Source organism: Procambarus clarkii, chromosome 90, assembly GCF_040958095.1.
Source record: "Procambarus clarkii isolate CNS0578487 chromosome 90, FALCON_Pclarkii_2.0, whole genome shotgun sequence".
Lineage (NCBI taxonomy): Eukaryota > Metazoa > Arthropoda > Malacostraca > Decapoda > Cambaridae > Procambarus > Procambarus clarkii.
In genome coordinates, this window is record NC_091239.1 from 11,305,962 (window position 1) to 11,325,965 (window position 20,004).

The following is a 20,004-nucleotide window of genomic DNA, read 5'->3' on the forward strand; positions in this document are numbered from 1 at the left end:
GATTTGTGGGCCAGAGGTGAGTCATGAGTCGAACGTGAGGGTCGAATCAGAGAACAGAGTCATTTGCGAGAGGTAAATCGCTGGGCAATTAAGCTCATATACAATAGGTGGGTCACGGAGGCGAATATAACTATTTACGAGAACTGCATCACGAAGAGGAGAAATATTTACGAGAACTGGAAAGGAGGAAGATTCAGGTACGAGACAAGTCAAAGGAGTTCGTAGCGAGAGGGAGCATGAACACAAAGATACTTACCACAAAGACAGTTATAATCATTTCCAATGACGTGTCACGAAAGTAAAGTTATTCTTGACCAGACCACACACTAGAAATTGAAGGGACGACGACGTTTCGGTCCGTCCTGGACCATTCTCAAGTCGATCGACTTGAGAATGGCTCAATCTCAATCATTCATTCTCATTCTCAATCGGCTCAATCTCATTCTCAATCGACTTGAGAATGGCCCAGGACGGACCGAAACGTCGTCGTCCCTTCAATTTCTAGTGTGTGGTCTGGTCAACATACTTCAGCCACGTTATTGTGACTCATCGCCTGCATAAAGTTATTCATTTGGCCAGGAAGTAATTGTAAAATAAAGACTATTCATGTCTCGAAATAAACAACAGATCAAGGAAGAATTTTGATATTAAATGAGGTCCTGCAGCATTTATATAATTGTTGCAGGACCGATTATATAATTGGCTATAATCCATACAGTCAATCCTCAGTAATTTGGGACGAGAATAGAGCTTATTAGTAAATGTTTGAGTAGTTGATACACATCAGTGGAACTTTTAATTTGGATTAGGGATTATAATATTAATTAATAACTAATAATAATAATATTTCATTGGGTCAGAGGTCATCCAGAATATAGTGCACGTTAGGCTTATATCCAGATCCTTTCCAGGGTCAATTTACAACCCCCTCCCCCCCCCCCCCCCCCGCAGAATACAACCCCACAAATAGCTGACTCATGGGTACCTATTTACTGCTAAGTGAACAAAAGCACGAGGTGATAGGAAACGCGCCCAACTATTTCTGTGCCGTCGAGGGTTCGTTCCCGGAATTCACGATTGTGTGTTGACAACGGACCCGGACTGAACGGTAGTGTAGTCAAGTTCGTTCTCTTATCTTTCCAATTACATTTACAATTACGAAATTTACAATTTCCTTCCCTTATCTTTCCAATTCAATTTGGGCTACAGGATAATTTCTCAATTAGTCCCCTCGCTATTGTTAATTAAGGTGAGTTAATTATTAGAAGTGATCACTAAGCAATTACCATTGTATAGCAGTTGGAAGGGCTATGAGGATAAGGATTTTGGATTATACGGAGGAAATTAATGATGCCCAAACACTTGGACGATCGGGGATTGAACGCCTGAAAGAACTGAGTCCATCGCTCTACTGTCCAATCCAGATGATCCTTTATTATGGCATATAAATCTAACTTACCAAGCTTAAAATATGCTAGCAAAATCTAACCAAGTTGAGAAGTGCAGCTTAAGTTGCTTCTCGACAGTATAGCAACAGCCTCGATCACGTCTTACAGGTCGGCGTTCAATTGCCCAATGCTCCTAGTGGGTGGACATCGTTCCTTCACTACGTCCTATCCCAGCTCCTTGGCGTCATAATCAGTCGTCCCAAGAGCAATTGTGTCGTTCCGGCTCTTAATAACTTCTTTACCGTGCAAGGAACTTTTCCTTATTCATCAAGGAACTTTTGAGCGTTAATATCTATCATGCAAGCATGACATAGTTAGCATGATAGGTATTTGCTCATGTAATAGGCAAATATTATTTTTTTTTTCAATTCTGTATTACACCTGTTTAGTTATGTTTTGGTGAAAATAATGTGCGATAAGAATTATTTTTAAAATGGTGTTATGGATAATTAAAATAATGTTTCAGTAATAAATACCTAAGCGTTAGCCAGCGTTAGCTAGCAACATTGGTTTTCAATCGTTATTTGCAATTTAGCATATGGAAATAGATATATATAACGTTCAGTAATTAAATATTAAACACCGAATGTTTTCTAGAGAGTCAATTATATTACCAATACTTTTCAGTTGTTTTATTAATATTTTTTACAGAATTTTAATTTTATCTGTATTTTTCACCGAATATTAACCAAAGAATCAGCTGTATTAGCATTATTAACCCAAGAAATACCAATAGATCCCACAAGAGTTAATTCCTGCCATGAACATTGTTCATCAACGTATCAATACAGGTTTAATTCAAGTTTTTAACCAACCTTTCAACTGCATTCCATATTAACCAATCGAGTATCTGGTCTGAACAGATTACTAGTTGCATTAGAAGCAAATATAAATGTTAAAGGTCTTATTATTATTATTATTATTTACCACAGCATAAAGCCTCTTAATATATGTGTTGAGAGGTGGTATTAATATATTATGAAATTATGCTAGAGGAATATTAACTCCCAACAAAGGACAGTATTCAGGAAAATTTGTATAAGGATGTGTTCGCAAACAAGTTTCCTAATGTGTACGGATCAGGAAAGCAAGTGAGAGAGAGAAAATGGGAAGGAGAAAGAAAGGAGGGAGAGAAAGGGTGGGAATGAAAGAAAAGTGAGTGAGAAAAGACCTTTCCCACTCCTTTCTGAGGCTTGAATGAGAGATGAGGCCTTTCTCATTCGAAAGTGAATCCCCGGATAAAATTGCTCTCGGTGAGGTGATAAAATATGAGTAGGTGGAGCAGGCGCTGATTGTGAGTCAAAATGAATGAATGAGTTAATTAGGAACTCGAGATAGGTGAGTGAGGGGCAAATAATATAAAAACAAAGAATAGTCTCCCGAGAGACAAAAGAACCAAAAATGAATGAAAAAATAAGATGCAAATGTAAAAAAATTTAACAATTGAGCGACAAAATAAAAGAGTGAAATCACACAATCCTCCCCTAAAAAATCTCAATTTAAAACTGGGTTAAGAGCTTGAGCTCGAGTTAGAAGATGATAGACATGTAATCACTGATTTTTTGTCAAGATTAATGATTGATGAAGATTAAGCCACCTAAGAAATGACACGGGCATGAATAGCCCGTAAATTGTTTCAAGCTTTGGCCATACATATACACGAATGAATTAGGCTGGTTATCAATAGATGCAACCACGTAAGGGCCAATAGGCCTTCTGCAATTTCCTTAACTCACACATTCTTAGGATATATATACAACCATCCACTACGGGCTCACCATAGCCCGTGCTACTTGGAATTTTTTGTTCCAGGTAGCTAATCTTTAACAACAACAACATCTTAGGATATAGAATAAGAACCAGCAAAACTGAACGGGAATAGAAACACAAATATGGAATCAAAGACATTCATTAGGAAGCTGAAACCAAGGAAAAAAAATGGTAGTCAGGATAAAAAGAGTTGACCACAAGGTCGTACCTCAACGACCTTGAGGAACGACCACTTTACGATATCGCAGATACGGGCACACCTACAGGCTTAAGTTTACCTTCGTCACACTCCGCTGACTTCGGTAGGTTTTGCGTTGTGCTGATAATCATCTCTTCTTATCTTCTCGATCCTTATCATTCCCCCTTTCTCAGTATCGTGTAGCTTGTATAAATATATTTTTTTTAAGTTCCACAGGGCATGGGTATCGAAGTAGATCATTGGATTATATTTAGCGGGAAAATTGGGTTATAATTTCGATGTTTTCGCATCAAATATTCTCTTAAACCGTCTGTAGCAGCTGAGAGCAGCTTCAGGGATGATAGAAGCAATCTTATTCTGAAAGGAAATTAAGAAAAGAAAGCAAGTTGATTACAAACGATTTTAAAATAGAAAGAAAGAGCTAGCGAGGGAGCAGAGATACGCTCTTATAGATAGCAGAAATACAGTCTGATAGATAGCAGAGATACAGTCTGATAGATAGCAGAGATACACTGTCATACACACCGATAGAAAGATAATAGAACTATCAGGAGAAATTGCCAAGCCATTACGACTATATGGCACTTGAAAGGGATCATGATAAGGATTAGGTAGGTATGGTAGCAAACTACTTGGACGGTCGGGGATTGAACGCCGACCTGCATGACGCTCTACCGTCGCTCTACCTTCAAGTCCAAGTGGCTGGAGATACGTACAGAGAGAACGGAAGATATTCACATTGCACTCGAGTACGTATCGTCGACTACTATGCACGAACACAAATAGATGTAAAAAAAATGGCATTACTAAACACTTCACCACCTGTAAACGCTCGTAAAATATGCATAAACAAGTAAACGAACACGCACACGCGCGCACGCACAAGTTACCACCAAAACAAAAAGACATGCATTCTCGCAATGCATGTTGCACACACCACACACATGCACGAGTCGCCACACAAACTCATTCGTGTGCGTGTGAACGCGCGCTGACACACACACACACGTACACACACACACACACACGTACTAGACTAATACTAACAAATCTAAAGCTATATGGAGTCTGCATCTAAGAAAGCAGAGAGAAGAAACTCTGAGAAAACAAGATATAGTTTCGGTAGAAAAAATACAAAAAAAAGACAGAGAGGACGTGATTGCAACATACACGATCCTTAGGTGCATGATCGAATTGATCAAACCCTGAATATAAGTCAAGATTCAAGGGGCATGAGAGTTAGCTTGAAACTAAGTCATAAGGATGTCTGAAGTGTCCTTAAGAGAATCAGCAGCAGACAACAACGCACTTTGAAGTGTAGATATGACAAGCAACATGAGAGAATCGGGTGCAATTAGCAATAATTGACAACATGGTGGTCAAGCACAAATAGGAGAGTAAACATAGGTGTACACATCTTGCCACATAGGGGCCATAGTAACACTTAACTAATCTTATAAATGACACAACGTGTTCAGATAAATAATTTAGCTCCAAGTTCTTGTTAGATCCAAATTATAACAAAGGATTACATTCTGTTACAAACATGATGGAATTAGTTTCATAAAGCAATCAAATCTGAATTTGACAAAACATATCCAAATTCCATGTGTCAATAGAGATCTGAAGCCAAGATATCAATGTATAAAAGGTTAAAATATGGGTAATGTAGACTGCGGCGGCTATCGTTAACCACCAAGCATTGCGGGCTTAGCTTGACAGCTTCAGGAAGCGGTGGCACAGCTAGCCACAGGCAGGTATGATACAGCCAGCCACAGGTAGCTATGACACAGCTAGCCACAGGCAGCTATGATACATCCAGCCAAAGGCAGTCATGACACAGTCAGCCACAGGTAGCTATGACACAGCTAGCCACAGGCAGCTATGACACAGCCAGCCACAGGGAGCTATGACACAGCTAGCCACAGGCAGTATACGTTTTCGTATAGATATATGTTTTTTTCAAAATTCGGTATATGTGTCTGCAAGCTTCTGTTATTATAAGATCATAAGCATTATTAATCTCTGTACGAGCTCTATATGGGCTGATATTAAGCCAATAACAGTATTTTATTGCTGCTCTATAACTTCTTAGTAAATACGTATAGTATTATAGCATTATATTTTCGCCTTGTACAGCAGTATGTCGATCATATGGTGTAAAGTAACGTCGTTTCCCCTGTTATGTACTAATTTATTTAGTTGACAAGCGAGTAATTCCCGTTTACATAGCACAGAACGGATATAATTTCTAGTTGTTGACCAGACCACACACTAGAAAGTGAAGAGACGACGACGTTTCGGTCCGTCGTGGACCATTCTCAAGTCGATTGTGAATGATCCCCACAATAATTTCTAGTTATTATGGGGACATAGCATCAACGGCCGACCTCCAACGGCATCAGTTTGATTATCAAATAATTGCAAGCAAAAACTAGGAGTCCTCCGGCAAGCACTCATACAGACTACAAGAGATGGCTTAATTGTATTGTAATCCACGGTTGCAAGATGGCTAGTGCTTTGGGGGGCTTGGCAGCCTCTTGTATTCACCTAGTTGTGTTGGCGGCGGTTGAGGCTCAGTCTTTGGTCCCGCCTCTCAACCAACAATCAACTCCTGCTCAGTATCCCGAGAGCTTGTTGGCTCCATATACAGGTTCTGCATTTGAAACTGTGTATGGAGTCTGCTTCTACCCTTTCATTCCTAGTGCATTCCATTTGTTAACTACTCTGACATTCTTCCTTTGTCTCTCTCTCTGTCTCTCTCTCTCTCTCTCTCTCTCTCTCTCTCTCTCTCTCTCTCTCTCTCTCTCTCTCTCTCTCTCTCTCTCTCTCTCTCTCTCTCTCTCTCTCTCCGCTTTTCGCCTCTCTTCCTCGTCTGTTCTCTATTCCTCATACATTCTCTTCCTCTACCCATCTTTTACCCATACACATCTCTACCCACCATACCTTGACAGTACTGCCAGGCTACCAGCTTTACTAATACCAGGCTCACAGTACACAGTAATACCAGGCTGGATACAGACTCACAATACACAGTAATACCAGGCTGGTTACAGACTCACAATACACAGTAATACCAGGCTGGTTACAGACTCACAGTACACAGTAATACCAGGCTGGTTACAGGCTCACAGTACACAGTAATACCAGGCTGGATACAGACTCACAGTACACAGTAATACCAGGCTGGATACAGACTCACAGTACACAGTAATACCAGGCTGGATACAGACTCACAGTACACAGTAATACCAGTACCACAGAACACAATACGAGGTTTCCAACCACTAAGACTAGAGGCATGCAAAACAGGTTCCATGTTATATAAATAATTAATATTACTATTACAGATAAGACCGCACTTAAGCTTGGGCACCAGTCAACATGAAGGCGCACAGTGAGTAATTTTTTTCAGGAAGTAATTGGTTCTGAAGTTAATGTTATTTAAATGGACGGCATTGTTGCATTTTATGCTGTTGGGTTTCCAATGAATTATGTATTATTGTATTGCAAAACACACACACACACACAAGCACACATATACACACATACACACACACACACACACACATACACACACACACACAGCCTCACCAATCAGAACACATGCTACTCGACCATGCACATCCTGGCTTCAGATGTGACTTGTTCTTCACAACTATATGCAAAAAAAGGCACGCCACTCTCGTACGACGTGCTATCTTGCAAGAAAGTATTCACCCTAATCAGCTGTTGCAAATAATATTACGCAGCCCCACAGTAACAATGTACATTTCTCGGAACTCTACCTAGTAGTTTGTTGAGATTATGCTATCGTCTATTTGTAGATAATTGGTCTTGAATGAATCAAAATGACAATAGTTTGGCTGGAACCAATTTTTGGCTGTACTAAAGGCGACGTTTCCGGCCATCTGGATAGAATGATCATGTTACCATGGTCCTCGTACCGCTGTGTGTTTAGGGGGATGTTTATCAAGAGGGATGACCATGTTTTGTTTGAGTTTTTGTGTTTTATTCGTCTGCATAAAACTGCTAGATGATAGCATTTTAGCCCAATCTGTTCTCCTACTTGAGCTAATAATTAGATTTAGATTTAGATTTAGATTTTTTATTCAGGTAAGGTACATACATTGAAGATGAGTTACAAACTTACACACTCGGCCCGAAACGCTTTGCGTAATAGTGGCTTTAGGCACTGTATGTACTAGCTCTATCTATAAATCCATCAATCTTTGTAAAATCTCTTGTATGTATGTACCTTACCTAAATAAACATTTATTTATTATTATTATTATTATTATACTTAGTGTTGGAATTTAATGATAGAGTTAGTACATACAATACCTAAAGCCACTAGTACGCATAGCATTTCGGGAAAATGCAATATGGAATGCTATTGACCGCAGCATGCAAACTGAAGATCTTTAGGGGATATAAGCAATTAAATATGCATGCATTCTCGGTTTAAACCTCGTCGATCTCGTAGATCAGGTTGGATTTTAATGGAACTTAATTTTCCTTCCATACATTCTGGCTGGAACTGAAGATAACTTCAAATTTGTTTTGTCTCTCTCCAAGTAACTTGTTGCGGTGAGCAACATTTTAAAAAAAATAGTTTTACGTAGTTTTCTATTGAAAAAAAAACTTTTTTTTCAATTTTGGTTGGGTTCATGCCCTGGTTAGGGAGAGTCGACTGTGTAATGATTCTTAACTGTTCAATCCCTATTCAATCATCAGTAATTGAGGTTGTAAATAAATTGGCGGTTTAGGTTCCAGAAAATAACTAATTCAGTAAGGCTATGGAGAGAAAACCTCCTGAAACATGCTACTGAGAGTCAGAAGTCGCCTTCAGTATCCACCTGAAAAGAAAAAAATCAGCCTTGCTTCTTTAGATATGGTAGTTATTTTCTTCAGTGAATATTCTTAAGGTATTGATAGAAGGAAAAATGATGAACTATACACGTAATCTGCTTCTATCAACAACCAAATTACCTCTGTGTATGATACTTTGAGAGCCATTTACTGTGCTGTACAGGGTCTTGTAAGACATTATATTAATCCTTCACTTATGATTTATCTAGCTTTTCCAGATAATGGGTTAATAATTACTGTCATAATTAAGTCACCATGTACAGATAGAGAGAGAGTGTGAGAGACAGAGACAGACAGACAGACAGACAGACAGACAGACAGACAGACAGACAGAAAGAGAGAGACAGAGAGAGAGAGAGAGCTGCATGTAAGTTGAAGCATGTTGACGCTTCGTTAACTGAGATCAATAACACAGGTTATCTTACTTGTGTCTGGTGCTTAAGGCCTAATCCTGGTGAACACTTGACGAGTCAAGAGGCCAACCACAAGTGACGGCCTTAATGGGACTAATTACGTGTTTGACATTTTGGTACTAAAGATAATGGCCATTCTTATTACCAGTTGTCAGCAATAATAACTTCTTGGATCATCATTTTGTCAGATATAATGAGCTTACTAACAAGCAGTTGTTAACATTAATTGCGCTGTTAACAGTCGATTTGGCAGGAGTGTATCATTCGTTGCTTGTTATCAGCGTTAATTGCCATGCGCAACTAGCAATTAACTCTTGGCTACCATATTCACCCAAGTTTATCCGCCAAAATGACCCCCAAATTGGCTCAAATGACCTGTTAAAAATTCGCTTGGTGAAAGGTACTTATGTGACCAGCAACCGATACGAGCCCAATTACCTCTAATTGCCGTAGATTCTGAGTTAGGTATCGTTGGCCTTAAACAATTTCCGCAATCATCGCTCACTAAGGCTCATTCTCGTGACGTTTAAATCAAGACTTTTGCACCTATCTGCAAGTATTCTCAATTTGGATATTTTTTTTTAATCTTTCTGATTTTAACGCTGGAAGAAATGTATTTTTTCCATCGTATTGATAATTTTTTTAAGCTAAATCACGTCCAAGAATTGTGTTTATAATTTTTTTGGCAATATCCGTTATTTAAAATAATGCGTATGAATCTAGACTTTTGAAGTCGCATTATTTAGAAAGTCTAAATAAATATTTAGACTTTCTAAATATTTCTATTAAAAAGGATGCATAAAAAAAATTATATATATAAAAAGAATATATTTTAGGAAATTGCCTCTATCGTTTCCCTTGATATTCCACTGGAGAAACATGTGTAATTATGTCACTACTTGAACTTAAAAGCATTAACATCATTTATTAAAAAATTATTTAGTAGGAAATAGCTTTCCTGATTTTCCATTGATATACCACAAGATAAATTCATATACTCGATGTTTTACTTTTAAATGTACAATGAATACTCTACAAAAATATAGAGGGGTTAATTTTTGAATAATTATCGTTTATTTATTAGAAATGTACAAAGCCACATTTAATGCAACCTTTCTTCTCAATTAATGCGTCTCATTTTGGTACCTTGTGGTTCAAAATTAAAAATTATAAAGTATACAATGAAAAGTACCGCCTCACTAATATCCACATTTTCTATGCATCGGACTCGATTGGTTCGGTGAGTTGCTTGGGTTAGGTTAGGTAGGTTGCTTGGGTTCGTACGTTTCTGGTTACGTAAAGATTTTGCATTGTGTAAGTTTTGGCCCAGCAGGAGAACAGGCTGGCCGAACAGGTCTCACCTGGGGCCAATCACCGCCTGTTAAGAGAGTCGTTATGGCTTCCAGAATCAGATAGGCCGCATTAAGCTGGCTCTTGGCCCTCAGGCATGGCACAAAAATTGCCACATGAATCTTTAATGTTTTCTGTGTTATCGAGGTCAAGTTTGTTGTCTAGAGTATGTTGCGTCCTTTTGAAACGTTGTTGGTTTTAAAGCAAAGGGGGTTTCAATCCTGATTTAGGTACCAATAAATATGATGCTTTTTAACAAGATCCGGAGGGTTTAGCTAGTGGTTCACTAGCTGAACCCCTCTAGTGGTTCACTAGCTTAACCCTTCTAGTGGTTCTAGAGTTGTTCCTCCTCGAAAGAGATGTCTGGCAATAGTTAATCTCGTTACCTGACATTTATCTGTGTCTTGGGAGTTAATGTATCAAGGTTTTTATATTTTTTATAAGGTCACTTTTCTACCTTAGACGTTGACATTCATTGGCAATGGTAACCAGCATATTTTCTTGTGTCCTCCATGGGTAGGGTTAGAGATCTGTTAGACATATTGTGTATGTCTAACAGCATTGATTGTCGTGTCTGAGTGATTGGTCTGTGATGGTGAGTGTGAGCATGGCTTGTGTGTGCTCTCCATGGAGTGGTTACAGCCCTGTACCATGATACATGGTAGTATATTTCAGATTTAATAAGTCTTTGTCCCCTGTTAATAGGGGACAAAGTTATATATATATATATATATATATATATATATATATATATATATATATATATATATATATATATATATATATATATATATATATATTTTATTAAATATGACCGAAAAAGTAAGATTAATAATTCTAACACGAATTTTCTCAATCTTTCGTACATTATGCTTCACTGTTGGAGGTAAATCAAAAATCACTTCTCCAAAATTCATTTTTATTTCTAGTCTGACGCGACACGGGCGCGTTTCGTAAAACTTATTACATTTTCAAAGACTTCACAAATACACAACTGATTAGAACTTTCGTTTCCCTGATTTTATATCTACATTTGAGTGAGGTGGGAAGGGTGATGTGGCATTACATTTGAGTAAGGTGGGAAGGATGATGTGGCATTAGAGGATATTAATAGGGTATTAAAAGTATCAACACAAGACAGAACACGAAACAATGGATATTGAATAGAAGTGTTTGTAGAAAGCCTATTGGTCCATATTTCTTGATGCTTCTATATTGGAGCGGAGTCTTGAGGTGGGTAGAATATAGTTGTGCAATAATTGGCTGTTGATTGCTGGTGTTGACTTCTTGATGTGTAGTGCCTCGCAAACGTCGAGCCGCCTGCTATCGCTGTATCTATCGATGATTTCTGTGTTGTTTACTAGGATTTCTCTGGCGATGGTTTGGTTATGGGAAGAGATTATATGTTCCTTAATGGAGCCCTGTTGTTTATGCATCGTTAAACGCCTAGAAAGAGATGTTGTTGTCTTGCCTATATACTGGGTTTTTTGGAGCTTACAGTCCCCAAGTGGGCATTTGAAGGCATAGACGACGTTAGTCTCTTTTAAAGCGTTCTGTTTCGTGTCTGGAGAGTTTCTCATGAGTAGGCTACTCATGAGAAACTCTCCAGACACGAAACAGAACGCTTTAAAAGAGACTAACGTCGTCTATGCCTTCAAATGCCCACTTGGGGACTGTAAGCTCCAAAAAACCCAGTATATAGGCAAGACAACAACATCTCTTTCTAGGCGTTTAACGATGCATAAACAACAGGGCTCCATTAAGGAACATATAATCTCTTCCCATAACCAAACCATCGCCAGAGAAATCCTAGTAAACAACACAGAAATCATCGATAGATACAGCGATAGCAGGCGGCTCGACGTTTGCGAGGCACTACACATCAAGAAGTCAACACCAGCAATCAACAGCCAATTATTGCACAACTATATTCTACCCACCTCAAGACTCCGCTCCAATATAGAAGCATCAAGAAATATGGACCAATAGGCTTTCTACAAACACTTCTATTCAATATCCATTGTTTCGTGTTCTGTCTTGTGTTGATACTTTTAATACCCTATTAATATCCTCTAATGCCACATCATCCTTCCCACCTTACTCAAATGTAATGCCACATCACCCTTCCCACCTCACTCAAATGTAGATATAAAATCAGGGAAACGCAAGTTCTAATCAGTTGTGTATTTGTGAAGTCTTTGAAAATGTAATAAGTTTTACGAAACGCGCCCGTGTCGCGTCAGACTAGAAATAAAAATGAATTTTGGAGAAGTGATTTTTGATTTACCTCCAACAGTGAAGCATAATGTACGAAAGATTGAGAAAATTCGTGTTAGAATTATTAATCTTACTTTTTCGGTCATATTTAATAAAATATGTCTACAGGAAAGACTGCTACCAAAATATACTAATATATATATATATATATATATATATATATATATATATATATATATATATATATATATATATATATATATATATATATATATATATATATATATAACAATGTCAGACCACGGATGAAAAATGAAACAGGAAATTTCCTTAAGTACTTTCGTATATTAAATACATCTTCAGAAGGTCACGAAAGTGACCTTCACTTTAATAATATAATATAATATAATTTAATAATTTAATATATATTTAATATACGAAAGTACTTAAGGAAATTTCCTGTTTCATTTTTCCTCCGTGGTCTGACATTGTCACATTCTTAATCACGTGTTTATTTTCGTGATACACACTTCGGACAGACCCTTACGTATCAGAGGACCCAAAACAAAAAACGGGACAAAATATCAATTTCACGAATCACTACCATTTTCTAGTACGACCATTTTTGACCTTAGGTAGAATGTACGTCAAAATGCGACGTTCTATTAAGGGGACGGATTGAGTTAACCTATGTCCATGGCGATCTGTACCCCGCTAACAAAACTTTAAAATTTGTCTTCAATCTTTTCTCGAACTTTTTTTTCTCCAAAATTCATAACACAGTTTACTCGATACGTGATAACTTCCAAACGCCTCGGAACTCTTATACTATTGAATAAACGCCAAATTAACCCGCAATGGTCGAAGAAAGATATACAGGTTTCGTAAGGGGATACACAAACGTTTGACGAGTTTTGGTTCTAGGTTGTAGCGATCAATGATTTCACAAGTATATTCAAAATCCCTAATAGTCGCTCTTCGTCACACTAGAAATTAGAAATTTATGATTTAATAAATTGTCTTTTTATATAAATGCAACGCAGCCAATTATATATATTTAGCGTTTATAGAATTGAAGAAATGGGTAAAAATTGTGTGACAATGGGTAGATGACAACAAATTAGACTATTATCGTTCAATTCTCATCTCCAGAGATGTAGATCATGCTTAAAACTCTTATTGAGAACGTATTCTCCTTAGATCGTATAGGTTTTAGACCCTCTAAACCCCACCTTATATCATCAACTCATCTCTTCAACTAATCTCACCATAACCCTCCCTTCCTCCCAGTTCACCACACCAAGCTACCAGTTCTTAGCTCACTACACCTGTCCTTCCTAGCTCACTACACCTGTACCATATCCACCCTTCCCCAAGCTCAGTCCAACCTCTCCTTCATCGATCGCCTTCAATCTGGTTATCTCTCATTCGGTCCTAAATTATTACGAAGTGGGTAGTTGTGGACGCGGAGACTGAGTGCGTCAGTGGCTGCGATAGCTATCAAGAGACGCAGGTGTGGGTCTGCAGGTTTGGAATGTTCAGAGATGCTTATCATAATTGAGTATCACTGCCACCCAAGATGTTCCAGATAGGAGAAATGGTCCTGTTGTAAATGATACCTAAATATTCACGTGTGATTGGAAACTGGGGAGAGGTAGAAAAGTGTGTACTTACCTAATTGTGCTTGCGGGGGTTGAGCTCTGGCTCTTTGGTCCCGCCTCTCAACCGTCAATCAACAGGTGTACAGGTTAATGAGCCTATTGGGCTCTATCATATTTACACTTGAAGCTGTGTATGGAGTCAGCCTCCACCACATCACTTTCTAATGCATTCCATTTGTCTACTACTCTGACACTGAAAAATTTCTTTCTCTATGGCTCATTTGGGCACTCACACATTGTGTGTGTGTGTGTGTGTGTGTGTGTGTGTGTGTGTGTGTGTGTGTGTGTGTGTGTGTGTGTGTGTGTGTGTGAGAGAGAGAGTTCCAGTACGACAAATGATAACAATAACTGTATCATTATACATTAATCAGTTCACTCCATCATCTACTCTATAATAACTGGTAAACCATGTCATTGGGGGAATATACATTTGATACTAAACACGTCACTCAGGTACATAATGAGGCAGTAAATGGCAGAGTGCAGCATAAACTCTTATTATCAGTGGACCAAAACACTGAATTTCAGACATAAAGACTGGTCTCTCAATTGACTCGGTTTATTTGCCTGACTTGAATTAGGCCTTTTTAGCAACGGCTTCTTGCAAGGTCTGCGTTCGATCCGCGATACCATAAATGGGTGGTATACTAGAGATTAGAAGTATGTTATAGAAAGATACTGAAGGGAAAAATAATTGTTGATAGGAAATATAAAAAAAATGCTTTAAGACCAACAATCCTTCTTTAAATCAAAAATCTTTTTTCCATTGCTAAAATATATTTACTTTTCATTCAATATTTCAATAATTTCGCCGAGTTGAAGCGAAAGAAAGAGAGAGAGAGAGAGAGGGTTAGTGGGGTATAGGTAGGCAGCCAAGATATCCAAAATAAAAAAAAACAGATAGAGAGAAGGAAAAGATTTATATCAGTATTTTCATTCTCTAACAAAATTAATCAAAATTTTTTTATATCATTAGCTTAGAGTATTTTCTGCCTTGTCTTTCCCCACAATTTCATGGCTTTATTACGAGATATCCACAGGCTTTAAACTTTTCTTAAGCCGATCTTCTATACTCCTACTCAACCAAACTCATCTTGAAGAACAGCCTCCCTGATTCATCAGCCTTACCCCATGGCAAGAACTTGAGTATTCATATCCCCAACCATCATGGGGCTTCATACTCAGCTTCTCTAAGTCTGAACCGTTATGAGGCCTCGTAAAACTCCACTCTACCAACTCACACAGATTATGGGGGTAGGGGGTTACAACCCATTTCCCTGAGACAAAAGGGATAATTTTCCCCCACACTAGTCATATCATCTTCCCTTCCCGTCCCAATTATTTTTAAGAAAAAAAATCAAAGCTACGGAAATATTGCTAAATATTAAAGACTGAAAAAATCAAGTTACACTCATTCGGTGAAATTATATACACCTCTTATAGAAATCGAGACTTTGGAGAACATTTTGTTTGGTGGAATTATAGGAATTACATTCAATATAACTTAAAGAAATTTACAATTTGGAGAAATTATATAAATGTCTTAAATTGAAATCTAGACCTATGAAGCGATATTATTCAGAGTTAAAAATAAAAACCAAAGAAACCAAACAAAACAGAAGCGAAATAACACCGCGAGTGGAATTATATGCATCCCAAAATCCTTTAAACAACTCACAGTTGCAAATGAGTTAGAGTTGAACACTATTTTTTCTTTCCTCAATTATTTTTTGCGACGCTTCCGCGGCAGTGAACGACGGGTTGATTATACGCTGTATAAGCTTCATGTTTGAGTAATGTTGATTTAAGAGACTAAAATACCAAATGTTCTCACTAAGATGTTATGGTGTTCAGGGTCCCGCAAGGCGTGTTTCCAGGGACGATTAACGGGACTCACACTGCCTCGTGCTGTATAATCTCCTAACTTAAAGAAAGGAAGAAGGTAAAGAAACTAAGAAGCAGCAGGAAAAGGAGTAAAGTTGTAGAAAATGAAGGTGGAAAATTATATAAGAATTAAAGAGAATTGAATATGGAAATCTGAAGTAGAAGAAGAAGTGGAATATAGTAGAAGCAAAACGAGAGGAAAAAGAAACAAACTGAAGAGGGAAAGGAGAACTCTGAACAAGGGGAAGGGAAAGGGAGAGAATTATCAAGGGGAAAGCGCCAAGCTATTACGTCTATATAGTCCTTGGAAGGGGTCAGGATAAGGATTTGGGATGGGACGGGGGGAAAGGAACAGGGCTATAAACAGAAAATCTGAAGTTGTAAAGAAGTCAATCGTGAATGATTGTGTTCGATCCGGATCGTCGAAGTGGTTGGGCACCGTGTTTTCTTTCCGTCCAATCCCATCTCCTTGTCCTTGTATCTCTTCCAAGTGGTATACAATCATACTGGGAGAGATCTTTCCCATCGTAATTACCTTATCTGTGTCTTTAAGAACTAAGACACGGCTCCTGCAAATATCCGTTGAATCTGTGTGTGTATTACTAATGATTTGATCTCGGTACTTGCGTAATGCGTTATGAATCAAGACTTCATCAATATGAACAAATCCACAAGGGCCGTGACGAGGATTCGAACCTACGTCCGAGATCATCCCAGACGTTGCATTAATCGACAGAGCTACGACATGGTCAAAGAGTTGAAACCAGAAGTTGTGCCTAACTTACTTGGATCCTGAAGCCTCTCCGAGACACAAACTTCATCAATATATTCAATTGCGAGTCATTAGTGTCCATATGGCTCGGCATTTATATCTCGCTACGTCCTCATATCCCAGCTCCTTGTCTTCATAGCCATTCCTGGTACTATATAGCCATAGTGGCTTGGCTATATCTCAGCGTATAGAAGCTGGAAGTCACATATAATTTTTCAGTCACACATTGACTTGTTATATATCAAAAGTAAAACATCATTTGAGTTTCTTTTAAATCTTCCTTACTTGCGAATAGAATTATTTAGTTTCTATATTCAGTATTAAATCTTTGGAAAACACTATTTTTAAGTATATTAGTTATTTCCTCCTTTAAATGACTCGGATAAATAATATGCTCCGTGCTAACGAGGCAATCAACATCATGTTGTAGGTTAATCACTGTTAAATATCAAAGGTTTTTGTTATGAAGACTATTCAACCATAGGAATATCATCACGTAAAAAAATCTATTTGAATGAGTGGTATCGATATTAAATGTCTACTTTGGTTTTAAATATTACCATTCACGGAAGGAAATAATATAGCAACTAACAAAAAAGTGCATATTTTCATTAGAAACTTTTTTATTAATAGCAAGAGCGACTTAAAAGGAGTATGAAATAACCTAATGAAAAACGCATTTTAATCCTAGGAAAGTTATACTAAGATCACAGATATGGGGATGAGAACTACAAAACGCGATGGGAAAGAAAGTTTCGAAGGAAGTTGAATAAAATACAAGTATTTGCATTAATTACAAGCGAATATAGAACCAGATATGCCAAGAACGTCAGATGAAAGCAGGAGCCAGTATAAGGAACAGGTTCCTTGAAAACCCGCCATGTAACAATCGCTGAAGAACGCTGTTGGCTGCTTAAACAAGCAATAGTCAGGTTTCAAATACAACCATAAACCATCATTGTTTACAACATGCTCGCTCACTTAGCATGACACTCTTCCGAGTACACCAACCTCACTCTAATTGGATTCTAAAAAAAATCCAAATTGTATATAGGACTTGTGTATTTAACGCACTCTCTAGAATTACCTCTTTGGTCTTAAGGCCAAACACGCGTGAGGCATTTATATTAATGTTAGACTTAAAATTGAAATAGTATACTTTATATGCGAACTTTTAAATTCTAATATATTGCCTTAAGTTCTCTGATTATCGTTATGTTTCTAAAAATGTCTGTTATTTATATATATATATATATATTTATATATATATATATATATATATATATATATATATATATATATATATATATATATATATATATATATTATTTATATATATATATATATATATATATATATATATATATATATATATGTATATATATATATATATATATATATATATATATATATATATTCTTCAGGATAAACAGTATCAATGTTAGGAATCCGTATCAGTCCACAAGGTCGTAGTAATTATAATATACTCTCAGCCAAGGCATGAAAAATTTAAGGTAAAATTTTGTTTCTATTATATTAATGTCAAATGAGAAGCAAATAATAGGGACTGGAGCATGTGAGCTCCTAATATATTTTCTTACTCTTAAAGACAGGTAATTGACACAGGTTTTTCCCTTAAGAGGTTGTTAACTGTATGTTGATATCTATCAACATTTGGACCAATGCTAGTCTTGACATATAAAAATAATGCTATTTTGCTTACCGTATTCCATTATATGTTTGGTTATTTTAATATTTTATTATCCTATAATAAGTATAATCAAATGGCTGGATGTAAATCACAGGTTTTCGTGCTGTGTTCACAGATTTTAACTGGCGATACAACCCGTCCTCATAATAGAACGTCGCATTTTTTACGTATACTCTACCTAAGACCAAAAATCGTCGTACTGAAAATTGAAAGCGGCTCGCGAAATTGACATTCTGTCCCGTTTTCTTTTTTAGGTCTTCTGGTATATTAGGATAAAGACAATTTAGTACGACTGTTTCTTGACGTTGGGTAACCTTAGGAGGACAGGCTCGGAGATCAGCCGTGTTCTTGACTCATAACAAATCCAACTTTACGACAGGGAAAGGTTAAACAAATTATATATATATATACAGCTTTTGAAATTCAATTATATTGCACTTGAAATGAAGATTACGCAATAGGAAAAAAACATTTTTTTTTGCAAATGTTATTGGGAGTGTTAAACAAGACTGGGACCAAAACAAATTCCAAATTACTGACAAAGTAAAACCGTTCTGTAATTGTGAATGCTTTTGTTATTGGAAAAAATTTGTTTTATTTGTTATTTTCTAAGTAATTTATACATTATATTCGGATTACTTTGAGGAGCTTTGATTACCGTATATTACCGAAACGTTTCCTATAGGTCTGTGTGCCGCCCGACCTTCGCAGGTAAATTTTCTGACCTTATAGTAATGTAAAAAATAGTGTCAGCGACGCTGGGAAAATAGAAATATATGTTTGAGATGGGAGGAAAAAGGGGCTGGGGGGAGCAAGGGGGGGTAATAGGTGGTGACGAGGGGGTTGAGTGGGAGGGTGACTAAAAATGGGGGAAAATGGAGATGGTTTCAGTCATGAGGATGGTCGTGTGCAGCCAAGATGGTGATGAAGATAGTGTGTAGTGAAGATGTGAGGTTTGTCACCAGAGCATCGACCAGGTACCCACTCACTCCCTCTTTGTGGAACGTTGAATATTGATTATAAATTATTTCGTTGTCTAATATTTATCAACGAAATACTGACCATTATTCACTATCACATTCATCACCACACACCGGCACTATATACATCACACACACCACAATTACCTCATCATACAGACACCACCACAAAATACACACATCTCCACCACATACACAACACAACCACGCAAATGTAGATTAACTTTAATATAAATCACCGCTGTCAATTGCAAACATTCCAGTGTATCAGACCAGTTGTACACCTATTAAACTTACCCCAAACATTCATTACAGGACCTGTAGTGAACATCCACATATATGTATGACACAAGCTACCAAGACACTAGTAAACCATTAATACATACCCTTTACTACTAATACATACCATTAATTCGTTCTGATAATTCATACCAACTTTTCTAACCACATGGTCCAATCATTATATGTATCCTGACCAATATATTATTCTAAAGCATTTTAAATCAGCATACACGTAAACCCCAATCATTTTGAATTAGCGTATATGTATAAACATGGAGCATTTTGAATTAGCATACATGTAAACCACAATCATTTTGAATTAGCATATGTGTAAACGAGGAGCATTTTGAATTAGCATATGTGTAAACGAGGAGCATTTTGAATTAGCATATGTATAAACAACGAGCATTTTGAATTAGCATACATGTAAACAACAATCATTTTG